Source organism: Cibotium barometz, chromosome 48 (assembly GCF_041138505.1).
Source record: "Cibotium barometz isolate CiBa-2024 chromosome 48, ASM4113850v1, whole genome shotgun sequence".
Taxonomy (NCBI): Eukaryota; Viridiplantae; Streptophyta; class Polypodiopsida; order Cyatheales; family Cibotiaceae; genus Cibotium; species Cibotium barometz.
In genome coordinates this window covers 4,896,224-4,917,032 of record NC_141093.1, presented here as the reverse complement: position 1 = coordinate 4,917,032, position 20,809 = coordinate 4,896,224, and the positions used below count along the sequence as shown (strand labels likewise).

The following is a 20,809-nucleotide window of genomic DNA, read 5'->3' as shown; positions in this document are numbered from 1 at the left end:
GTAGTTTTGGGCCCCCAATTATAAATGGGTGGCCGGCCATTTTAAATCAAAGGTGGCCTTATCCTCTACCTTTAGGGACCTAAACCACTGGCCAGCTTTGCCATCTAGGGTGAGGCCAAAGGCACTCACCTTCTTGACTTGATCATCCACATGGTCGAATGCCTCACATATCTGATTAAAGATTTCTAAGTGTGGTATGGGATCTCCAGTTCCATCGAACTTGGTGATCAACTTAGTGATGTTGGCTAGTTTGTTTCGCTCTTGTCTTGGCCCTTGTGCCACAACTGAACTAGTGTTGGCGATGTAATTTCGGCAGCTATCCCCCTCCCTATTTCCATGGCTATCTTTAATGTTTCAGAAGTTAGTCCTTGCCATGGCTGGAGCGGGTGCTAGTGGTTAGGGTAAGATAGGTGGGGGAACTGGGCCACGTAGATAATATACCATCGGGGGTCCGTGTCCCAAGGGAGGACCGATTTGTGCTTTATAAGGTCCCATATGGTATCTAGGGTGTGCCCCGCAAGGCGGGTACTGTTGGTACATTGGTGCTGCGGGTTGATATGATTAAGCTGGGTAGGCTCTCTCTCTTCAATAGGACGTTTCAAGCCCCTGGATAGTTGGTTCCACTGGCCTATGGTCGTGGTATGAGTTGGCCATTCTAGTGGTGGGCATAGCCCCCCAAACTGGTGGATTAGTCTGGGTTGGGATACTTTCGCTTTGCCCCATTTCTATTCTATGGTCTAGAGGTAGCGTGGGCTCTCTTTCGGGCTGCGTTCCATGCCTCTATCCCTGGCTTGCAGATTGTCTGATCGTGCATTTCCTAAGATAAAGTTTCGAAGTCTCAAAGTGAGACTTCTTTGTGAATGTGTAGGGGACTTTGGTTCTTGCTCCAAGGTAAGTGGTATGTCCGTGCACTGAGCCACCAGTCCTCCTGTCTCTAAGTCAGGGGTAGCGTGCCACGTGCTAGGATGCTCCTCACTCTCAATGGTGCTGTCAAAGACCAACACTGTTTGGCTCCATGCTGTGTTGATCAAAGGGTCTGGTCTTATAAGCGTAGAAGCGTCAGGAAGATCTATGTTGTTTGATGAACAGAGGGTTGTTTCACACCAATTTTCCCTAGCGTAAGTGCATGAAGGTGGGAAGCAGTAGTGCTGGATCTCCCTCTAGACAGATTCTACTTTTTTTTAAAAGGTATGGTCCTACGCTAGTTAAGGTACAGGTGTACGCTTGAAAGACAGAATGAGCGTTCGCTTTCGGAAGACACGGACATGGCTAATAGAAGGGTACGAGCATACGCTTGGAAGGAGGAAGAGACGGGCGTACTCTTGTGAAAGTCATGGCCATGGTGGGTAGAAGGAATGGGCATACTCTTGATAAGGACACGGACGTGTCTTGAGATGGTATGGGTGTGCCTTGAGATGGTATGGGGTGTCTTGAGATGGTACGGGCGTACGCTTCTTGGGTCAATTAATTGTGCAAGGTAGATGTGTCTTCTGACAGCCAAAAAGGCCTTCAAAGTTGGATACTCCGCCAAGGAACTCGATGGAGTCCAGTTGAGCAACTACACAACATAAAACAGAAGATTAGGGAAACCATTCAGGACTACATCAATTGGGTGAGGTATCTACATTCCCGCTGTAGTGATAGAGACAAGTTCTCTAATGAAAGGCCGATCGGGAGATTCTTTGAAGGCCTTGATGATGTACCCTCGCATAATTCCTTGTATGCTCTAGCCCACACTTCCTTTGAGCAATGCTGCAGGAGTGCTATGGACTTTGAGGATAATTTCAAAGGAACGTGTTCCCGAGAACTGCATGAGGGCACATCCAAGGCTTCCTTCAAAACAACCAGCATATGAGATTTGACACGAGAAAAGCAAGGAGTCCACCTCAGGACAACATGTTGAATGGCTAATGTAGCAAATGACCCAGCATTAGCATTGGAGAACCAGCCAAGGCCTGGATCGAGTCAGCCAACCCCATCTTTTCCTCAAGAGAGAACTAATGCAGTGTCCAATTTGTCGAGCTAACCATACTAGCAAGGAGTGTCCACATCTGAGATCGCGTCCAACTCTCTACTGCACTTATTGCCAAAGATGGGGCAATCATGAAATTGCTAATTGTTGCTAATCATCAGCAACAAAGAGTTGCTCAAGCTTGAGCCTTGCCTCAAGCCTTGTAGCAAACCCTAGGCAACCATTGGCCTTGCCAGCACCTGCACTACAGAATGCACCTCAACTAGGCCATGAAGTGGCCTAGAGAGGAATTCTTAGGGTATCAAAACTTTCCTTACCACCCCCTGTACTTCTACCACAACCCCCATTACCTCGAATCACCCCTGTTTATCAGTTAACCTTGATGGAAATCTTTGAAGAAGGTGATGAGGGGAAAGATGCTAAAGGGACCACTTTTGAGCCCCTTGAATTGAATAGTCCACCCTCCCAGATTCTAAGTCACTATGTGATAGAGGGAGACCAGATGTGCCCTGTATACCTAACCACCCTTGCAATGATATCATTGTGTAGGACCTCACAGAGTAGCTGAGTGCTCGATCAAAAAAGGAATGGCAAGTACTCCAGTGAGTGCTTCCACCTTAACCCCTTTATGCATAGGGTGCGGATTTGACCATATATACAAGGACTGTCTACTGAGAGCAGGCATAGTGGGAAAAGTTCATGAAGCTAATCCTAGCACTAGCATTAATTTGCTAAGTGTAAGAGACAGCTTCATCCCACATGGTCCCTCTTAATACAGTAATCAAATTGCAAAGTAGAAGAAGGACCGTAGCTCACGCTCCTCTACAACCATGATGAATCCGACGTCTATTAGTCTGTCAATTTCCTCCCGGACCATGATGAATCCAGTGTCTATTAGTCTGTCAATTTCCTCCCGGACCATCTTGGAGTATTTAGGATTCATGGGGTATGCTCTCTACTTTACTAGTCTCGCTTCATCTGCCATATAGGGATGGTATGTTTGACAACTTCGAGAGGTACACCCTTCATATCTGTGTACTTCCAAGCAAAATAATCCTAGAATTCTGTGAGAAGAGAGATGAGATAGTTTTCTTCTTTGGCCAAGAGGTCCCCTATGTAGATAGGCCTCAGAGCTTCGCCCGGGCCTGCCTGGTTAACTTCTTTAACCTTGGCTGGACCATCATAAGAGGTCCTTGGCTCTCCATTGTGGGTCCTTTGGGCCAAGTCATATTGCACAAAACGATCGGCCATCGTGAAGCTTCTAAAGTGCTTGGAGACTTGTTTAGTCTCCTTTTCTTTAGCACTTTATTCTTCTACCAATTTCTTGGCCTCTTTTTCTGCAAGTGCTAACTTTTTGTTTCGTGCCTTCTTGCGCACGGAGGAGCATCAAAACTTTTGGGGTTTAGGTTGGGGATCAACAAGTTCATTTCATGTGGAGGGGATCATATGGATCGGGTAAGAGGCCTTGGCGAGCTCCTTTCACCAAACTTGGCTGAAGTACTCGTGCGCTTCAATCGCCCCTACATATTTTAGCCAATGTGCATTGGAGTCATCATGGAAGACATATGTCTCCTCCCTAGAGAAACCATTGGGTTTACTAGTTATGCATGGATGGTTCCCCCGTAATGGTTCCTCATTGTTGTCATTTTCAGGCTCGTGATTGGTGACTTTAGGTAGACATGTGGTGCTTAGCATGTAGAGGGACATGATCTCTTGCACGTTAGCTATCTCCCGAACAACCGGGTTCTTGTGCGTCTTGGAAGTATATCCAAGGTAGCAAGGATATGCATCTAATTCTTAGAGTCTGCCGTCTTTGGAAGGAGTCTAAATTTCAAGCTATCCCTTTCCTCTTCAATAATTTTGTGGCATGTTTGGCATACTGAATCTTCCACAAAGGGTCAGTCACTCATGGGATGGACCTTCCAAGTGCGCAAGTTGATCTTAAATTTTTGGTCTTTTTTCAGGATATAGATGTGATTCATGTCCTAATCATGGATCATTTTCATTTCTTTAATAAAGGGACGTCCTAGGATGCAATCATATGAAACAGGCTATTTGTTGAAATATACAAGTGAATGGGTGTGTGCGGGAACAAGCCCTTAGCAAGAGGCTATAAAAGAGAATCTGTAAATGAGTGAGAAGCAGTGAAAAGGGGAGAGGTATCTACTGGGAGAGAATAAAGGGTAGCATGAGAAGATTTAGGATGTGTGGAGATATTCTGGGAAAAGTGAAGAGGTGGAGAGAATCAAGCAAAGGAGGTGGAGTGAATCAAGGAGAGATCAGTGGGATTAGATGCTTGGCATCTTGTGGATGTAAACTCTATAAATTGAGGCATTGGCCTAATGAGAATTTGCTGGTTTTTGAGTATCCATGCCTACATTATTAAGCTATCAGTTAATTGCTCACTAATCTCATCTTAATCATCATCTAATCTCTTTGTTAATGATGTCGACTCTTGCATTTGATCCACCATAGCTCATCACTTTGCTTGCATTTTAATATGGTATCAGAGCCTAGCTTCGAATTAATCCAATTTATGAGCTTATTATCTTGCTAATCACCCTATTAATTAGGATTAAGAGAGAATCATTTTTAAGACTTTTTTCAACCATTCTATGCATCCCCAGCTGGTGGAGGAGCTCCCTCTCCCTCCAGCCTTAACAATAGGCTTCAACCTTCTAACCACACCTCCTAGATACACTCCCCAAGCCCAAATCGCCGCTGGCTGCTCCTGGAAATTACAAATTTGCTGGCGCCTATTTCTGGAAGAAATTTGTAGATCTACTCCTCCACAGAAGCAATTGGTCTAATTCCTCTTGGCTTCAAGGGTTTTCAAGGGTGCTCTAGATGCTGGTGATGTTAGATTTGTGAAATTCTTCAAGGAGAAGTGGCATCAAGCTCTACATCAACTCTGCAAGTGACTTTGGTAAAACAGAGATTAAGCATTCAATGTTTGGTCAAATCTTTTGTTTCTTGGTTTAATCCTCTACTAGACTAACTGCTATTGATGCCTTTGAAAGGAGTTAAGCTCATTTGAACTCAAAGGCCCCAGATCTGGCCTCCCCGCACACAAAATAGGGGATTATTTTACTAATCAATGATTAATCAGCACTAATCATTATATTTTGGTACAATTGAGGGTTCAAATTTACCATTGTGTATCTGATACAGATCCCTATCACTTCATATTACAATTCGGAGATGGTTTGATACTCCAACCATTCAGTACAGATTTGTTACCCTTGGCTTTATGTAATTTTTGGTGAATTTATGCTGCTGATAAATCTGTTTGTAATCATCACTTAAACACCAGATTGAGTTGTAAAAGGGTAGATATTGCCCTTGAATCTTGAATTGGATCGAGGTAAGACCCCCTTCACATCATCTCATGAGCACGGCACAAGAGATAGCTAAATTTAATGGGGAGCAATTTTATACATGGTAAACAAAAACCATGTATTTTCTCATGAGGAAAAATCTGTGGGGGCTAGTTGAGGGAAGAGATGAATGCCCAAAGGTGATTGGGAAAAATGAGTGGAAGAGTAAGAATGAGAAAGCATTAGGACTCATCGCACTCAGTTTAAATGATGAAATCATTCACCACATCACATGGATACAATGGGTAAAAGATGCATGGGATGAACTCAATAAATTATTTGGCACTCAAGCAAAAAATTCAAAGATAAATCTGCTAATGCAATTCTACAAACTTGATATGAAGGAAAGTGAACCTTTAATCACACACTTGAACAAATACAAAAGCATTAAGCAACAACTGGAAGCCACCATTGGTAAGAAGGTAGAGGATGATGAGGCACTAGCAATGCTTCTGAAGAGTGTGGACAAAGGTGAATATGAAAATATCGTGGCAATCTTAAAAAATTTACCTGAATTGAAGCTGCATGAGATAGAAGGAGCTCTACTAGAGCAAGAGACCAAGGTCAAAGAGAAGGTCAAAGAGAAGAAATGGGTGGACTCAACAACTGGAGAGGAAAAAGCATTCTTCACCCAAGGAGGATTCTCACAAGGATAAGGAGGAAGGACCTTCACTTGCCACAACTGTGGGAAGCCAGGACACATGGCAAGAGACTGCTATCAACAAACCCAGTGGAGAAGGAATGACATCGGCAAACTTCATGGAGACTCCAAAAGAAGTGGAGTCAGATTATCTTTTCTGAGAGAGAGAGAGAGAGAGAGAAACCCCACAACCCAATGTAACCTACCCCAACAGAGTAAAACCACCTCTGAGCCCACTGATGATGTAGGCCATGTGGTAGATGTATGTGTGAGCACTTTAGTCAAGGTCACGAGCACTTGTAGGAAGCCTTGGACACATAGAGAGAGAGAGTGTCAAGGACTATGAGTTTAGGGACTTGTAGGAAGCCTTGAACACATAGAGAGAGAGAGTGTCAAGGACTATGAGTTTAGGGACTTGAGGCACTGGTCGCGGGTACCAAGTAAGAGGGAAACTTGGTATAGGGTCCAGGTGTGCTAGGATTATTCACTTGAGGGGAGGTGTTGAAATATACAAGTGAATGGGTGTGTGCGGGAACAAGCCCTTAGCAAGAGGTTGTAAAAGAGAATCTGTAAATGAGTGAGAAGCAATGAAAAGGTGAGAGGTATCTACTGGGAGAGAATAAAGGGTAGCATGAGAAGATTTAGGATGTGTGGAGATATTCTGGGAAAAGTGAAGAGGTGGAGAGAATCAAGCAAAAGAGGTGGAGTGAATCAAGGAGAGATCAGTGGGATTAGATGCTTGGGATTAGATGCTTGGCATCTTGTGGATGTAAACTCTATAAATTGAGACATTGGCCTAATGAGAATTTACTGGTTTTTGAGTATCCATGCCTACATTAAGCTATCAGTTAATTGCTCACTAATCTCGTCTTAATCATCGTCGAATCTCTTTGTTAATGATGTTGATTCTTGCATTTGATCCACCATAGCTCATCACTTTGCTTGCATTTTAACACTATTGGCCGAAATTCATCACCACAAAGGCGTGGTGGAAGTTGGTACCAAGAATCTTGATCTTGAAGTCCCTTAGGAGGCCTATGGGCCTTGTGGTGGCTCCATCAGTAAGTTTTACCAATAAGGTTGTGTCATCCATGGTAGGTGCTCCCCTATTTTCCGAGCATTGTTTAGTGACAATGCTTACTTTGTCTGTACGAGGGTAAGAGCTTCATCTACTCTTCCCCCTTTGTGTTTGCCAGTTTTCCATGTGCAAATGAAACACATTGAGGTAAATTACGACTTCATCAGGGAGAGAGTCTTGGCAGGCGACATTAACTTAGCCTATGTCAGCACACATGATTAGGTCACTGACATCTTCTCACGAAGGCCTTGGGAGTTGAGAAGCTCTGTAGATTTCCAGATATGCTTGGATTTCATGAGCTGGAGTTGAGCTTAAGGGGGAGTGTTGAGATGTCAAGCTCAACATGAGCTGACACTCACGAGGCGCCTGCATGGCCATTCGACATTTACATCACTGGCGGGTTTGGTAGCTGGCACCGACATATCTTCGTCAGAGATTTTACACTCACCTACCCACTCCTCTTAGTATGTTCACATTATGGACCATTTGTATATACTCTATTATGTGTGTTAGTCGCTTTATCTTCTTTGTAGACCCCTTTTGTTGTGGTAAGAAGAAGAAGAAGAATTTTTAACCTCTCACCTTGTGTGTTCTCTTCTAGGGTTTGTGTGAGTGTGAGTGTGTGTGTGCTTGCAAAAGCCAAGCTCTCCTTTCCCTTGCATCTTTTCATTATTTTGGAGGAGGTTGAGGCGGATGGCTCCGAAGTTAAGATATAGGAGTTGGGTGGGGTTTTGGTGGGGAGGAATAGTGAGGGTAGGGAGCGTTGTGGCTGTGTCCATTAGCACATCTACCTTCTTCTCGACCGCCCTAGGGACAGGGCTAGAGGGGGTGGGTCGGGGTCGGATGGCCTAGGCTTCTTTAGCTTGGAGTTGCTAGTTAGTGTAAGAAATTCTTTACTTATGATAGTTAACATGACCAATGCTAGTTAGTGTAAATGGGTGTTAGATGGGTCTCTTTGTCATGCAAGGCACCCTTGGCGACTTCCACTGCTGGCAAGGATGATGATGCGGTTATCGTCTTCTACGTGGGCCACTCTCTGTCAAAGGTCATGGGTTTCTGTTTGGCTGAGGGAGAGGGCATGGAGGGCCTACTGCTCGGCATCTTGGGCGGCATGCAGCTGAGGCTAAAGTGTTGTGAGAGAGGCCAGTGTGTTGGCAAGGGTGACTTCATGGTCCTCTAGGGCCCTTTGGAGGTGATGGTTTGCCAAGGTGGCCTCATGGAGGGCCTCCTAGCTCTACTGGTGGTGGTGGTGGTTGAACTTTGCTATCAGCATCTGTTGTGCTGCGCCAGTTGTGTTGCGCCACTGTGACTTGCTCTTGTTGATGCATGTAGTCAGTCATTTGTGTCATGAGCTTGTGGTGGTGGCTAAGCTGGAGAAGCCCTAGGCAAAATTAGGTACCGCACCATGGGTGGAATGGATACCCTTGGAGTATGCTTCCTGTGAGAAGAAGTTGCCGATAAGTGCCCAGCATAGGGTCTCCAAGGCGTTGCGCTGGGAGGAGGAGGCGGGGGAGGAGGTACCGGCTTCCAAGAAGTGAGGAGGGGAGGGGGAGGGGAGGGGGTGTCTTGTAGAGATTCTGATCAAAAAATTATGTGCGGCACTGCTACTGCTCTTCAATAGCCTTGCGGTAGGCTTCAACATCCTGTGCCACTGAAGCTATTCTAGCTGTGGCGTGGTAGGGAGCACACTACTATGTGTTGAGTGTTAGGGTGTGGCGCTTAGCGAGTGGAGAGGTTGGAGAGAGGCGAGGTGGAGGGGAATGTTGAAAGAACGATAGAGGGGAAGGAGACACACACACATGAGCAAACCCTAATGTATATTACAAACCCTAACCATAGAGGGAAGCCATCTCAACTCTCACACAAAGCATAATGCACAAATCCATAATCCACACAACACACTATGAGTTGTGTCCACACTCATCTAACCCTAGCTAATGTCCACACACTATGACCAGCTGGACACGCGGTCATTTATGTCTCACACATGTTCCTACCTAATCTGCCAGCACATAGCATAGCTGGCTCACACTGACATCGAGCTTGAATCTCAACAGCCCCTCTCAAGCTCATGATGTACTGCCGATAAAGATGTAGATGAGCTTGGGATATCAAGACTCACACACAGGAGCAAACCCTAATGTATATTGCAAACCCTAGCCATAGAGAGAAGCCATCTCAACTCTCACACAAAGCATAATGCACAAATCCATAATCCACACAACACACTATGAGTTGTGTCTACACTCATCTAACCCTAGCTAATGTCCACACACTGGGGACACGCGGTCATTTATGTCTCACACATGTTCCTACCTAATTTGCCAGCACATAGCATAGCAGGCTCACACCACTGACATCGAGCTTGAATCTCAACAGCCCCTCTCAAGCTCATGATGTACTGCCGATGAAGATGTAGATGAGCTTGGGATATCAAGACTCTCAACACTCCCCCTCAAGCTCATCCCATGTACTCCCAACATAGTCCGGAAGTACTCAAACTTCTCCCTGCTAAGTGGCTTTGTGAAGATATCAGCCACCTGCTCATCAGTCTTCACATACTGAAGATCAACTGTACCATCCAGCACCTTTTCTCTGACAAAGTGATAATGGACCTCTATGTGTTTGGTCCTCGCATGAAACACTGGATTCTTTGCCAACTGTATACTGCTCATGTTGTCACAATGAATGACAACGTTGCCATCAATAGGCTCACATAAATCTGCCAAGAGACTCTTTAACCATATAGCCTCACAAGTAGCAATGGCTGCACCCCTGTACTCAGCCTCTGTACTGGATAAAGCAACTCTAGGTTGCTTCTTGCTACTCCAACTCACCACGGCACTTCCAAGTGTAAAAGAATATCCACTAGTAGACCTCCTATCATATGAGCTACCTGCCCAATCAGCATCTGTGTAGCCATGTATGTCCAAGCTTTTACCACTCTCATAAAGTAGACCATAATGTGCAGTGGTCTTCACATATCTCATGATGCGTCTCACTGCATCCAAATGTGGTTTTCTGGGGCTCTGCATGAACTGGCTTACTAGCCCCACAGCATAACTCAAATCTAGGCGTGTGATAGTCATGTATATGAGACTACCAACCATCTTCCTGTACATAGATGGATCATCAAGCTCATCACCATAATCAGTCCGCAACTTCACATTTTGCTCCAAAGGTGTACTCATAGGCTTACACCCTGTCATGCCATACTTTGCCAACATATCCAATGCATATTGGCGCTGTACTAACCAAGTACTTGCATGATCTTTGACCACTTCTATTCCAAGAAAGTATCTCAACTCACCAAGGTCTTTCATGTCAAATTGCCCACTCAAAGCTTTCTTGACATGCATCACATCTGCACCATGATCACCTGTGATAATCAAATCATCCACATAGATGACTAGTAAAACAATCCCATGCTTTGTCTTCTTCACATAGAGTGAAGAATCTACTGTAGAAATCTGAAAACCAAGTGAGATAAGATATCTTCTCATCTTATCACTCCAAGCATGAGGTGCTTGCTTCAGACCATACAATGCCTTTTTCAATCTGCATACGTGAGTGGGATATCTAGGGTGTGCATACCCTTCTGGCTGTGCCATATACACTTCCTCTTGTAGATCTCCATTCAGAAATGCATTCTTGACATCCATCTGATGCATTTCCCAGCCATTAGCTGCAGCCATAACAATGACTGCTCTCACTGTGCCCATCTTAGCCACTGGACTAAACGTCTCATCATAGTCCAATCCTTGGGTCTGTGCATAACCCTTTGCTACCAATCTTGCTTTATGTCTCTCAATAGAACCATCAGATTTGCACTTCACTTTGTAAACCCATTTACATCCAATAACATTCTTGTCCTTTGGTAATGCAACCAAGTCCCATGTGTCATTATGGACCAATGCGTCCATCTCAACATCCATTGCTTTCTCCCATACATGCTCTCCAATAGCCTCTGTATAGCATGTAGGTTCCACATGCTTCACCATAGATGTCATATATGCATAGTGCATAGCAAAATCTCTATATGTCAACCTCCAACGGGATATCTGACCCTCTGGGATCGCCGCAATGCATGGGGGTCACTCTGTACACCTGTAACTCTAGCATGTGGTGGCACATATCTGTCCTGCCTAGCACCAGGTGTGCGTAAAACAGGTATGCCAAGCTCCTCATCAAACTCTCTGAACTAGATGACTCATAACCTGTGATTCCAATTCCTTCGACTTTCTTCTTTCCTTTATCCATAGCACTACTCCAGTGCTCACACTCTCATGTCTCAAATGTCCTGACCATGGACATACACTGCTACTCTCAGCCTCTGCCTGCTGGCCCAGACATAGTATTAGAACTAGAACTTGCTTGTGGCAAGTTCACAGGCACATCAGCCTCAAGTGACTCAATGACTTCCTCATCTTTTGCTTTGTACCAACTAGCAAGCTCATCAAACACCACATCTCGTGAGATGACCACTTGTCTAGTTTGTGGGTTATAACATTTGTATGCCTTTCGATCCTGTGCATATCCAACAAATACACATTTCTCTGCCTTAGGATCCAACTTCCTCCTTCTTTCATCAGGCACATGTACATAAGCTATGCATCCAAAAACCTTGAGGTGTCCAATGTCTGGCCTGTAACCTGTAAGCCGCATCTCTGGCGTGCTTCCATGAATGGCTGCTGTAGGTGTTTTATTCAGTATATACACTGCAGTAGCACATGCTTCTGTCCAATAGTAATCTGGCATGCTCTTTTCATTGAGCATCGCCCTAGCCACTTCACATATAACTCTATTCTTTCTCTCAGCCACACCATTCTGCTGAGGTGTATACCTGCAAGTCAATTGTCTTCTTATTCCATGCTTCCTCAAGAAATGCTCAAAAGCCTTTGAGGTGTATTCACCACCTCCATCTATCCTCAGACATTTAATCCAACAGCCATATTGCTTTTCTGCAAAAGCTTTGAAATCCATGAACTTTTCCAACACTTCACTCTTCTCTCTCAGAAAGTATATCCATGTCATCCTGCTGAAATCATCTATGAATGTAACATAGTATAAAATGCCTTTGATAGATGGGTTTTGTGCAGGACCCCATACATCACTATGTACGATCTCAAGTGGCATGTTACTCATATTTCCTTCTCTAGAAAACCTCAACCTTGCCTGCTTTCCAAACTGACAGGCTTCACAAACATGCATATGTCCATCATATTTGAACCTAGGCAATCCACTGACAATGCCTCTTGTTTGCATGTTCTTTAATCTCTGTATATTGACATGTCCAATCCTCTTATGCCACATATCAATGTCCTGTATCACATTCCTACTTTTAGAGAACATGGCTGATTTTAGCTCAAGAATTCCAGCATCCAGCTTAAACAATCTGCCTTCTTTCTTTCCTTTAGCAATGACTCTACATCCATGTTTGAAGTCTTCAATGAAGCATCCATGCTCGTTGAAACGAACCTGTAATCCCTGTTCCACCATTTGACCAACTGAGGCCAAGCTCTTTGTGATAGAAGGCACGTACAATACATCAGACATAGATTTTGTTTGACCATTATGCATGACCAATGGTACACTTCCAACATGTGTAATGACATGCTGGGTATCATCACCTGTTTCCACATAGCCTTTTACATCCATAGGCTTCATATGCTCAAACCATTCACTATGACATGTCATATGGTTTGATGCTCCTGAGTCCATATACCATGTGTCATCATTCTCAGCATTTGTTGTCATAGAACCCACAACATGCTTCATAGCAAACAAATGATTTGCAGTGCCATCATTACTGCTTGATGCATAATTTCCACCACCATGTTGTGCATAATTTCCACCATAATGACCACCACATTGTGCTCTACCCCCTCTCAAATCATTCTGTTTGCGGAAACAATCTCTCGCCATATGACCATATTTGCCACAATAATGGCATTCCACATCTTACATAGAATTTTGTTGGCCTTGCTAACGTCCTCTACCACGGGGGTTACCTCTGCCTCGCTGAGATGCATATCCACGACCACCTCGAGCACCATATGAAGGCTGAAAATTCTGCTGTGGAGATCTGTCCTGCCATCCACGACCATTACCACCACGTCCACGTGATGCGAATCTGCCCCTGCCTCTAAAACTTCTCTGCGAGTAGAAAGCCTGATTTCTGCCATCATCATGGCTAGTAGATGCATCCAGAAATGAATCACTGAGTTTGATTTCCTCAACAAGTAAGAGGGAAACCAACTCATCAAAGTCCGGTAAACCTGTACTCCGAACCGAGATGGATGTATCAAAAGATTTATATTCCTTGCCAAGACCGCGCAGGTAATATCCACCAAATCATCATCAGGCATGGGGGCATTTATTGTGGCCAATGCATCTGCAAACTTCTTGATTTCTTGCACATAATCATATATGCTCCTTTTATTCCTTTTCACATTATGTATTTGCTGTCGCAACAACTGAGACTTGCAAGCACTCGTATCTGTATCAAACATCTTGACCAAAGTATCCCATGCATCTTTGGGATTCTCAGCATCCTGTATGTGTATGAGCATAGCATCAGAAATACATATAGACAGATAATGCAGCACTTTGAATGCTCTCTCTAACCATTGCTTATGAGCAAGCTGCTGCTGTGTAGGTTGTCAAGGTAGCTCAGGCTCAGGCTTAGCACCTGTAATGAGATTCCAAAATCCTTTTCCTTTCAAGAAACTCTTTATCATGTACTTCCATGCCTGGAAGTTCTTCCTATCAAGCTTTTCACCAACAATCTGAACTGGATTATCCGACATGTTTGCTCAATGCATACACCTTCCGCACACTTCAAATCTGTAAATGAGCCTTCCTCAGCTCAACCACACTCCAATGAATGTTCCAGATACTCCAAGGTAGCCAACAAACTCCAAATTTGATGTAGAAAATCAACCTGTATGCATCCAAGATGAACTGTCTCACGTAGTCCGGGATACCCTGCTTTGATGCGCTTTCCAAGGCTCCAAATCACAATGTAGTGGTGCAATCAACCTGTATGCATCCAAGATGAACTGTCTCACGTAGTCCGGGATACCTTGCTTTGATGCACTTTCCAACAATGTAGTGGTGCAATCAAGTATGGGCAACTTGCATTGACACCTAAACAACCTCAATGTAGAGTATCAACACCATCTGACATGTGTACATATCAATTTTTGAAAACCCCTTTCTCTGTTTGGGAAAAACCAAAAAAACCAGAAAAACCAGTAGTAATTTGGCTCTAATTTCTTCAATATTTGTCCAAATTGAGCAACCAGGCATTCATTAGCTTAGCAATAGTGTCCATCAACTCCATGTAAGAGGAATTTGTCCTAGCACTACTCCTAGTGCTCACACTCTCATGTCTCAAGCGTCTTGACCATGGATGTATAGTGCTACTCTCAGACTACTCTGCTGGCCCAGACATAGAAATAGAACTTGTGGCAAGCGTCTTGACCATGGATGTATAGTGCTACTCTCAAACTACTCTGCTGGCCCAGACATAGAAATAGAACTTGTGGCAAGTTCACATGCACATCAGCATCAATGGAATCAATGACATCCTCATCCTTTGCCTTGTACCAACTAGCAAGCTCATCAAACACCACATCTCATAAGATAACCACTTGCCTAGTTTGTGGATTGTAACATTTATCTGCCTTGCGATCTTGTGCATACCCAACAAAAACACACTTTTCTGCCTTAGGATCCAACTTCCTCCTTCTCTCGTCTGGCACATGCACATGCACATAAGCTATGCAACCAAACACTTTGAGGTGTCCAACGTTGGGCCTAAAACCTGTAAGATGCATCTATGGCGTACTTCCATGTATGGCTGTTGTGGGTGTCTTATTAAGTACATACACCACTGTGGCATACGCTTCTGCCCAATAATAATCTGGCATGCTCTTTTCATTGGGCATCGCCCTGGCCACATCACCACAAATGACTCTATTTTTTCTCTCAGCGCAACACCATTTTGCTGAGGTGTATACCTGCAAGTTAACTGCCTTCTTATGCCATGCTTTCTCAAGAAATTCTCAAAAGCATGTGAGGTGTATTCACCACCTCCATCTGTCCTCAAACATTTTATCCAAGAGCCATATTGTTTCTCTGCAAAAGCTTTGAAGTCCATAAACTTTCCCAACACTTCACTTTTCTCTGAGAAATTAAATCCAAGTCATTCTGCTAAAATCATCAATGAATGTCACATAATATAGGCTGCCTTTAATGGATGGGTTTTGTGTAGGACCCCATACATCACTATGAACTATCTCAAGTGGCCTGCTACTCATGTTGCCTTCTTTAGGAAATGGCAACCTTGCTTGCTTTCCAAACTGGCAAGTGCTCAACCACACTCTAATAAGTATTCTAGATACTCCAAAGTACTCAAAAAACTTCACTGTTCATGTAGAAAATCAACCTGATAGATAAAGGGAAAAATAAGGTTGAAGGAATTGGCATTACAGGTTATGAGTCGTCAAGTTCAGAAAGTTTGGATAAGGAACTTGGCATACCAGTTTTACGCACACCAGGTGCAAGGCAAGATCTAGATATGTGCCTCCACATGCTAGAGTGACAGGTGTTCATAGTGATCCACATGCATTGCGGAGATCCCAAAGGGTCAGTATCCAGTTGACAGGTTGACATATCGTGACTTTGCTATGCATTACGCATATATGACCTCTTTGGTGAAGCATGTGGAACCTACATGCTATACAGAAGCTATTGGGAAGCATGCATGGGAGAAGGCAATGGATGTTGAGAAGGACGCATTGGTTTAAAATGAAACTTAGGATTTGGTTGCCTTACCACAAGGCAAAAATGTCATTGGTTACAAATGGTTTTATAAGGTGAAATGCAAATCAGATGGTTCCATTGAGCGCCATAAAGCACGGTTGGTAGCTAAGGGTTATGCACAAACCCAAGGCTTGGACTATGATGAAACATTTAGTCCAGTTGCAAAGATGAGAACAGTGAGAGCAGTCATTGCTATGGTTGCAGCAAATGGTTGGGAAATGCATCAAATGGATGTGAAAAATGCATTTCTAAATGGTGATTTTCAAGAGGAAGTTTATATGGCACAGCCAGAAGGATATATACACCTAAGGTACCCCACTCATGTATGCAGATTAAGGAAAGCATTAAATGGTTTGAAGTAAGCACCTCGTGCTTGGAGTGATAAGATAAGCCGATATCTTATCTCCCTTGGATTTCATGTTTCTTCAATAGATTCTTCACTCTATGTGAAGAAAACAGATCATGGGATTGTCTTGCTTGTCATCTATGTAGATGACTTGATTGTCACATAGGAGATCATGCTACAGATGTTATGCATGTCAAGAAGGCATTGAGTGGGCAGTTTTATATGAAAGACTTGGGTGAATTGAGATATTTTCTTGGGATTGAAGTGATCAAAGACCATGCATGGACATGGTTAGTGCAACGCCAATATGCATTGGATATGTTGGCAAAATATGGGATGACAGGGTGTAAGCCAATGAGTACACCTTTGGAGCAGAATGTGAAGCTGCGGGCTGATTTTGGTGAAGAGATAGATGATCCATCTATGTATAGAAAGATGGTTGGCAGTCTTATTTACATGACTCACACACACCTGGATCTTAGTTATGCTGTGGGGCTAGTAAGCCAATTTATGCAAAGTCCCAGAAAACCTCATTTGGATGCAGTGAGACGCATTATGCGTTATGTAAAGACCACTGCACATTATGGTCTTCTTTATGAGCATGGTAAAGGCTTGGATGTACACAGCTACACAGACATAGATTGGGTAGGTAGCTCGTATGACAGGAGGTCTATTAGTGGTTATGCCTTTAGATTTGGAAGTACAGTGGTGAGTTGGAGCATCAAGAAGCAACCTACTGTTGCTTTATCTAGTACAGAGACTGAATACAGGGGTGGAGCCATTGCTACATGTGAAAGAGTATGGTTAAAGAGTCTCTTGGCTGATTTGGGTGGGCCTATTGATGGCAAGGTTGTCATTCATTGTGACAACATGACAATATGCAGGAGTATGCATCTCACTTATTTCTAGCTCTCTAAATGGGTGCAGTGATGCAAAGTCTCTTTTGAAAGAACAAAAATCCATTTGCATAAAAATAATCATTTAGTTGCAAAGAATTGTTAGCATGTATGGCATTCCATGTAGGTGAAAAATTAGGATCATCAACATATGAGTCAATCATGGCATCAAAAGATTGCACTTGAATAGCAGACACATTATTCAAATAAGCATGTTTAAGTTCATCAATGAATTAGAATTACAAAGAGAACTTTGGTTATCATCAAAAGGTCTCTGACTAAGAGAATCTGCAACTACATTAACGCGGCCTCGTGGATATTGGATCATAGGGTAAAATTTTTGGATAAAAGAAGCCCATTGGATATGGTGATCCGATATTAAAGATTGGGTCAACAAGTGCTTTAATAGCTTGTTGATCCATCTTTGTGAGTACCTCATATTCCATGAGATAATGCTTCCATATTTTGATGGCATGGACAATAGCCAAAAGTTCCTTGTCATAGGTATTATACTTGGCTTCATTGGGTTTGAGCTTGCGGCTCTCATAAGATATGGGATGGTCATCTTGCATGAGGACTGTGCCTATGCCAGATCCATTAGCATCTGTGACAACTAAAAAGAAAGGACAATCAAAGTCAGAGGTAGTTGTAGGACAGGTGCATGGGTCAATAAATACTTCAAAGTTTCGAAGGATTTTCTTTAACTGTCACCCCATCGAAAAACTGTCTTCTTGGCAAAGCAAGATAGTCAATGGGAGAGCAATGAGCAAGAAATTCTTTATGAACTTGTGGTAAAAACCTGCTAGACCTAGAAAAGATCTAACTTCATGGGTGTTTTTAGGAGTAGACCAGCCTTGAATGGTTTGGACTTTCTTAGAATCTACTCGAATACCATCGACCGAAACTATATGGCCTAGATATTCCATCTCAGTTTGAAAGAAAGAACATTTGTCAGGGTTAGCATATAATTGATTTTTCCTTAATAAATCAAAGACAATGCTTAAGTGATCCATGTGCTCTTCTTCAGAGTGACTGTAAACAAGAATGTCATCAAAGAAAACAATCACAAAGTTTTGATAATCTGTTTAAAAAATTGTTCATCATGCGTGCAAATGTGGTGGGAGCATTAGTGAGACCAAAGGGCATGACAACAAAACTCATAATGTCCTGATGGAAAGCAGTCTTATATCAGCAGGATCCATACGGATTTAATGATACCCAGACTTTAAGTCAATTTTACTAAATACACTTGCACCTTTCAATTTATCTAATAGGTCATCAATTCTAGGGATTGGGTAGCGGTTCTTAACAGTCACTTTATTTAGTGCTCTATAGTCTATGCACATCCTAAAAGTTTTATTATTTTTCTGCATAAGCAAGACAAGCGCACAGGATATTTTATCCGCAAAACAATCATTAAATGAAGAAAGAAATTCTCTTTTGCGGATATTTTATCCGCAAAACAATCATTAAATGAAGAAAGAAATTTTGTTGTTGTGGTGAAAGAGAAGATTCTTTCGTTTCCACTTCATTAACATAAATCATGTATGCTTTCTCATGTTTCCTCAATGCACGATGTGCTTGTGTGTGACAGAGATGAGTGGAAACATTTCAAGAGAAGAGTGACTAGATAAAGAGATAGATTGATTATTGAAATTGAAAGACATCGTGTGTGTATGATAATCAATCTGTGGATTATGTTGGTGTCTAAATGGCATACCAAGAATAATATCTGTGGAGTGCAGAGGTGCAATAAGAAAATTTCATTTTATGGTCTAAGTCACCACAAGAAGGAGGTAGATGGGGAGGATAGTTATCCGCAAAACAATCATTAAATGAAGAAAGAAATTTTTGGTGTTGTGGTGAAAGAGAAGATTCTTTCATTTCCACTTCATTAACATAAATCATGTATGCTTTCTCATGTTTCCTCAATGCACGACATGCTTGTGTGTGAGAGATGAGTGGAAACATTTCAAGAGAAGAGTAACTAGATAAAGAGATCGATTGATTATTGAAATTGAAAGACATCGTGTGTGTATGATAATCAATCTGTGGATTATGTTGGTGTCTAAGTTGCATACCAAGAATAATATATGTGGAGTGCAGAGGTGCAATAAGAAATTTTTGTTTTTCCCTACAAGGACCAATAGAAATTTCGAGATCTTTTATTTCACGTGTGCCATTGTACTAGTTCCTTGAAAAGAAGATTTAACTTTATAAGCAGAAGGAGAAGTTTTAAGTTGGAGTTTCCTAACAAGTCTTTCTAAGATGAAGTCATGGGAACTACCATCGTCATGTAAAACAGATACTTCAGAACCATTTATATGACCTTTCATTTGCAATAAAGCATGTATTGAGGAAGGCATACCTGGATCAATAGATTCTGTGTTGTTCACCTCGGATTGAAGAGCATCTTCAGTCCAATCTGGAGCGAAGTTGAGATCATCAATAGCGCTATCCTCTTCAATATAGTGGAGTTTTGCCGATGAAGGATTGTCCTTTGGAAGCTTAGCAGGGCACTGAGATTGTTTATGGCTCGGCTTATGGAATTTATAGCAAAATATGAGATATTTGTGTTGCGAGTCAACACGGGGTGCGTGCACGCTATTGTGGCTAGCATTGAATTTACATCATTTGGCTTGGAGTTAGCCACATTAGATACATTTTTATTTGGAAAAGTGGGTGCACGAGCGTTGTTAAAAGTGTCATTGCGTAGAGTAACAAATGGCTTACGAAAGTTACGATTATTTGTTACCCAAGACAATTGTCGATTTTGAGTTGCCTCTTGTGGGGTTGGCGAATTTGAGTAGCCTTTTGAGAAGAGCGAACCATTTGGGCAATAGATTGAAACTCTTTCTCCACGTCATGTGAGCGACAGAAATTGCTTCATAGAGTGAAGAGGGTTTCAAAGTATTGATTTTTTCTTGTATACCACGTTGAAAACCATCTTCGTATTTGCGTTTAAGTGAATCCTCATGCACATCTTCAAGCATGCGAAGCAGTAAGAGGCGTTGCCAAAAACGCTCAGTATATTGGCTCACGTTTTCTCCTTCAATCCATGAGAAATTTGACCATGCGTGACATGCATGAAGATAAAATTGAGGTGGTAAGAATGATTATTTGACCTTCTCTTGAAATGAGGACCAAGTGGTAGGGTGATCAATGCTATTGCGGAGCACGTTCCACCATAAAGCAGCTTTATCATTCATGTGGTTGGTGGCGCACTTAATTTTGTCATGCTCAAAAAAAAATTCTTCGCATTCGTTTATGATACAAATCACGCATGGCAGACAAGTCCCCATGAGAGGCAACCGAGATAGCTGCTACATACAGCTTGACTCAACCATGATAAAACAATTTTTCCATCTTTGCGACCATCAAAGCAAGAAAAAGTAAATGAGCGATGACTTATCTTCTGTTCTTTGCGGGTTTGTTGAGCGTTGAATGCGGCTCTCAAAATTTTAGCAATTCGGTCATCTTCAGCAGCCAAATCCCCCAATCATTTGTCGCAGTCTTGTAATTGGCATTCTGCATCTTGAAGTTGTTGTTGCAACAAATAAATTTGTTGTTCCAGTGTAGCATCAGGCAAAGGAGTATCCATGTCGGAGTTATGTTGCAACGAATTGTCGCTTGATGACGGCATGATGAAGAAAATTGAAAGCTGAGTGGAA

At 42.7% G+C, this 20,809-nt stretch overlaps 1 pseudogene; it reads right to left on the bottom strand.

The window, feature by feature from the left end:
• Positions 1-8,281: 8,281 nt before the first annotated feature.
• LOC147610730 (uncharacterized) lies at positions 8,282-20,809 on the bottom strand (annotated as a pseudogene).